Source organism: Python bivittatus, unplaced genomic scaffold, assembly GCF_059951505.1.
Source record: "Python bivittatus isolate LINGU-HERP-01145 unplaced genomic scaffold, Pbiv_v1 ctg000690_np1212, whole genome shotgun sequence".
NCBI classification, from domain to species: Eukaryota; Metazoa; Chordata; class Lepidosauria; order Squamata; family Pythonidae; genus Python; species Python bivittatus.
The window spans coordinates 4,328,070-4,334,069 of NW_028277096.1; the positions used below are offsets into that span (position 1 = coordinate 4,328,070).

The following is a 6,000-nucleotide window of genomic DNA, read 5'->3' on the forward strand; positions in this document are numbered from 1 at the left end:
TTCCATCTCCCTCCTTCCTAGTTCTTCTGTAGTCTCCTATAGTGAGGCTACAATGCACCTGATTTACCTCCATTGATGCTGTCATGGTCACTTGTAAATTGCTAAATCAGAGACCAGCAATCTGTGACAGAATGCAACCATCTGAATGGGAAGGAACCAGTGATCAAAGCACAGCATTCTGCAACAGTGGTGACTGTCCATGCATTTCAGGGTCCAGTTCACCATGCTGACTTTGATCCATCAAGTCCTACATGTTTTGGACCAGGCTACTTGAAGAACAAATAACAGCTGAACAAATGAATTGGCTCAGCTCAGATCCTCTGGCAGTTTGGCATTTAATTCTCAGACCCTGTAATTTGGGGTTTCAAAACATGGCAACAGTCAGATAGTGCTGCCGCCCAGCAGTTCTAATAAGGTTTCACTCCCCAGCTAAGATCAAATTATGTGTTCTAACATGATTAGACAGACACAGCACTGGGGGAAAAAGTAGGCATGTTGCCCATATAGAGAAAAAAAAATCAAAATCCATATTAAAGCAACACCATGGTTAAACCAACCAATTATAAAACTTATAATTGTTTCAAGAACTCTACAGTAGGTAAAATGATTGAAATATAGGGGTGAAAGGGAGTGGGATGAGGAGAGGGAAAATGTATCTGAGGTTTCATCCATGTCTATTGAAGTTTGGTGGCATGAAAAAGAGTTCTCAGATATGTACATTGGATCTTGGCAGATGAAGAGGTAATCTTAGGCTGCAGCAGTGGCTTCAAAAAACTTTATGGAAAGAAGAAAAATAATGCTTCCCCATGTTTGGAAGTATAGGCATAATTCATAGAACATTCTAAGCCATAACAGATAGATTCACACAACACACCCAATTTGATTACTGAATCAGTCAATTTTTCACAGTTCCATTCTACACTGAGCCTTAAAGCTGATCAAATTGGCTGGATTTGCACAATATACCCTGCCACTAAAAAGGGTTAAAGTTCACAAGTCCAGCGTGATCAGCTAGTGCAACTGCTAGGTCCTCAGTTGACCTGATGCTGTATGAACCCAATTAATGTCACTGAGTTCATACAATAGGCTAATCTAAAATCAAATAAGTATATTGTGACACTGTAGTAACTCAGCAGAACCCATAGGTGGAAGACCCAAACCTTCTGTCCCAAAAGCCCTCTGATTCTTCACTCCCTGACCTGGCCTCCTACCCTTTGGAGTAGTTCTCACTGCCACAACCTATTTGCTAGAGAATCCCTCACCTGGCATCCTTCCCCTTCACCTTGGCATATGAGAAATACAGGGCTTCTACGTCTTGTATTAATTTCTGATAACTACTAGGTAAACGTGACAAAAAACACAATTGCTATAGCATCATCTCATGGCCATCTGCCACCCAAGTGACTAGAGCAGTGTTGTCCAAACTTGGCCACTTTAAGATGAATGGACTTCACCTCCCAGAATTCCCCAGCCAGCATGGCTGGCTGGAGAATTCTGGGAGTTGAAGTCCACTCATCTTAAAGTGGCCAAGTTTGGACAACACTGGACTAGAAGTTTCAGCCCTTCTCTCCTTGGAGCTAAACCAATCTCATAGGGTATAGACAAAATTAAACTTTATTAAACAGAAAAAGCTCCAATGTCGTAGCCCTTTTAAACTTTAAATATTAACATTCAAACACTCAGCTCTGAGGAAAAAGATAACTTACAGAGCTGTCCAATTCCACAGGAAACAAAAGCTTCCAAAGGAGTTAAGAAGGAAAAAGTCTAATGTCAGATGCATTGCTCCGATCAGACCATAAGAGGGTGCTGGTCACTTTACAAATTGCTCACTTTACTATTCAGCTGCAGATGTACATAGCTCCAGCTTTTGAAAGAAAAGTGATGAGTTCAAGTCTGTAAAGCTAGATCCTTGACACAGCCCAAAATATATGACAACTGTGGGAATTATACAATATTTATTTTATTTAGAGACATAAACACAAGTAACAAAGATTTAATTAGCACCCTCATATCAACATAAATCAACATTCTAATAGCAAATGCTTACCTATTTCTACAGAAATAAACAAGCCTGCTGAAACAAGCATTGCCCTTGCTTCCCCTTTACTTGTTAAATCCCAGTTTGTCCTTCCTTGGTCAGCAGTTACTCCTTTTCTCTGTTCTCCCAGAGATTTGCTTGCAGTCTCTCAAAATCTCTTCCTCTGTAGCAGAGAAGGGCTGGAAGATTTGATTCTGCAGGGGACAAAGTCCATATCAGCTAGTCAACGGGCCATCTTGCATTTAGACTGATTAGCCGTAAAGTCAGCTTTGAAAGTTGCTTTCCACAACAGACTGATGTAAGTACTTTGGCCTATCCTGCTGGCCAGGCAGTTCTAGAGAGCGTAATCCAGGCAAAGAATGTAATGCCAAGCCAAGAATCTGACATTATATGAGACTTCAGAAATAGCTGCTACAGTTAACAAAAAAACAAAAAGTAGAGGGACCAATCTGTAGAAGTGGAGGCTTCAGTAGATATTAATGCACAGCATGTGTTTAAGTTTCCAGGCAAAACAGCTCCATTACTCAAGAGTAATAAGCCAGGAATAGCTTCTTAATGTTTAAAAATACCTGACACATCTTGTCAGGTATTGAATCTGGCTCTCAACTCAAGAAAATGTGGTCAGTCAACCATACAGCCAAATTCATCAGCTGCCTAATGAGACATAATTCAAAATGCCAGAAGCAATGTGAGGTATGATTTTTATGTTATCTTGGGCATGGTAAATCTCCTGGAGAAATTAGAAATATGCTTTAGAAGCTTTTGAAATTTCAAGATGAATCGTCAAGCTCAGCAGACTAAAAGAGCTTTCAGTGTTTGTGCTTCTGAACAACTACAGTAAAAACCTCAGTTCACACATGTGTAACCTTTTTAAAATATTTTGCACAGCAATGGGTGTGTTTTCACCTAGGTGTGAAACAAATTGGGCTGAGCCATTGCTATTCTGTTGGATTTTATTTCTCCATTTCTTTTTTGTGTTTCTTGATAGTTGTTATCTACTAGAAGAACCTATATTTAGTCAGGCATTGCTAACTTAGGCTTATGATGGACTCTTTCGCTTTGTCTTCACCACTTTATTATCACTATCTTTCTTTAGACCCTGCAGAATGGAAAAGACATGCTGAGATTCCCACAGCTTTGCAAGCAACCCAACCACACGTAGGATGCCGAACAAAACAATGGCTTCTGCAAGGAGGGGCAAGATGGCCTTTTCAGATGTTGTCAACTCTTAATTCTCTTGAGCTCTTGAGCATTGAGGCCAATGCAATGGAAAATGAGGGTTGTAGTCCAACAGCTTCTTGTGGGCCAAACTTTGCCCATGTTTGTGATATTAGCCCAATTATGACACATCAGCAAACACTGGAAGAAGGTCAGATCCTGGATGGCTTTGAATCCTCTAACAATTCTCTTCTCCACTCCACTCCACTTCATCCCATCCCTCACCAGATTTTGTAGCTTTGCCTGGGGACCGGGCAGGATTTGTCCAGGAAAACTCAAGATAATGCTCATACCTGTGGAAGAAAATAGGAGGAAAAGTTTGACTTACTCAAAAGGGAAGAAAATGACTCAGTTCTGCTATGTGAGAAACAGAAATACAGATAAAGTTGAAAGATCATGAGCCAGTATGAAAGAAAATGTAAAGTATGGTGCTCAGTGTCTACGTTCACACAATACAATAAGGCCAGGCTAACAAATCACAGTTGCTGTATTCATGGAATATGCTATGACTAAATAAAAACAAAAAAGACTTCTCACACCCATATTATGGTTTTAACATGGCCTTGTCCACACAGCATGCTAAAATAACCGCTGAGTTCCCACAGTATGTGAACCACAAACTAATCAATTCCATCTTAACCTAGCCTAGCATGTTGTCCTAAGTCTATCATCATGTCCTGTCACTATGGGTAATCTCAAAACAATGAAAAGAAAAAACAGATCCAAACAGAAAATGGTGAAACTTTGGGGATCACAGAGTATCCAAAAGAGACTGCATCTTAGTATCTGAGTGATGAGAACATCTCAAGACATGAGGAAAGCTTTTAGTTCGACCAGCCTCTGAAAGTAACCCTTGCTAATCAGTTGTCCATCCCTGGAAAGCTCAGGAGAACCTATGCAGCTAAACTCTCTAATTAATGATCTGCCCACCATGACAACAGAACTATAGAAAATTCCCCTACACTTGAATCACCATCATTTTCCCACCAATAAATGCAACATTAAGAGCACCTCTATCACTCCTGGCAAGCGCCCTGACAAGTCCCTGAAGTTTTCTTGGTAAGGTTTTTTAGGAGTTGTTTGCCATTGCTCCCTTCCTAGGGCTGAGAGAGAGGGACTGGGCCAAGGTCACCCAGCTGGTTTTGTGCCCAAGGTGGAACTAAAACTCAGTCTCCCGGTTTCTAGCCTGGTGCCTTAACCACTACACCAAACTGGCTCTTGAATGGCTGGCTTCCTGTTAATGCTAAGCCATGACTACCTTAACCACAATGGTTTGGTTCACACACAATTCTAAGTCAAAATCAAGCAAATGACATTTTGACTTTGCATAACATAGGAATCCAAGTGTCTAGAACTATTAGGGGTAGATTCCCAGAAACTATGAAGTCCTGAGTCACTCCCAGTTGTGTGGCTTCAGCACATTGAAGTTTCCCAGTGTGGTAAAGCAGAGTAACTTCCAATACCATTACATTCTTGTCTTGCTACTGTTCCAAAGTGGGGCACTCATCACTGGCCTAGTTATGCCCAGCTCAAAAAATAAGCACACACAGATCTTTGCTCCTAAATGTATTCAACATAATAAAGCTAAAGAAATTAACTGACTAAACTAAATGAAAACAATATAGTCTTGTGACATTTTATAGAATAACAGTGGTTTAGCATACGCTTTCCTGGAGTACAAATCACTTCATTTGAATTTGTGCAGCATTATCCTTGCAAAAGAATATGCTGCTCTGTCAGACTGGTTGGAGGAGAGGAGAAAATGGTAAAAGGAGATGATTGGTAAAATGAAATGTGGGACACGTAGCCAAAGATGATTGCATATAGATAGTAATTATTCATAGAAGGTTAGGTAAGTTAACAGACTTTTGAATGCAAGTCATTTATTTGAATGCATTCTTGGACCATCTCCTTGTACATTCAAAAAAATGCTAGCCTCTTGATCAAGTAACCTCCATAAAACTATTAATTTTACCTCTTGCTCTGGTTCTTGATGTAACTGTGCTGCCAACTTACACTTGGAGCTAGAATCACCAGTCTACGGCAATTTGATCTCACCATCCGGAAGCATAGCTTGTAAAGTAAAGAAGAAAAACAAATTGTGTTGGATTTCTCCTGATTACTTGGACGTATCCATGGAATTTTCTTTGCATTGCTTTCTTTCAAGATGTTTTTTCAACTTCTCAGTCTCGCCTTCAGGAACAGAATATCTTAGTGGTCTCCCATCCAAGTCTTGACCAAGCCTAATTCTCCTTAGTTTTTTTGAGATCAGCCAGTGTGGGGGCCTCTATTAGAAACACCTCCTTATTCTTCCCTATCTGCAGTTTCCATTTCGTATCTGATTGTAGCAAGCCTGATTTCTGCCCAGCTCTGTTGTTCCTTACTTACTTCATGTATGCAGTGAAATCCCTGCCTCGTTCCCTAAACCGCTTGGCTCCCTCAAATTAGTTTTTCAACCGTCACCCCTAGGAATGCAGCACAAGCAATGCAAGTTGTGATCGTTGGGGAGATGAGCAGCTAAGGACAAAATCCTTCTTGACATTAACCAGCTGAACGGCAGAGGAAGCTTCACCGGCTGAACTCCTGCCTGCCTTCAGTAAAGGGCATAGACTCCGCTTAGCGCCCGAAGGGAGTCCTCTGCCATCCAACCCTGCCCAGAAAGCATCCTTCAACTTCCAAGGGGGGGGGGAGGAGAGAATCACGAGCTTCTCCCCCGCGCTCGCTGCCGAGCAGGAGGCTCGCAA

The 6,000-nt window shown here is 41.2% G+C and overlaps 1 protein-coding gene across 2 annotated transcripts in view; it reads right to left on the minus strand.

The window, feature by feature from the left end:
- Window positions 1-5,783, minus strand: part of STMN4 (stathmin 4) — a 43,965-nt gene extending 38,182 nt beyond the window's left edge. The window contains exons 1-3 of one of the 2 annotated variants that reach the window (XM_088152509.1): window positions 5,645-5,783; window positions 5,232-5,329; window positions 2,048-3,549 (exon numbers count right to left, since the gene is read on the minus strand). The gene's annotated coding sequence lies outside the window, so the exon portion shown is untranslated. Of the gene's footprint in view, window positions 1-2,047; window positions 3,550-5,231 lie in introns of both variants that reach the window. The other variant, XM_088152507.1, reaches the window with a different exon arrangement.
- Window positions 5,784-6,000: the final 217 nt, after the last annotated feature.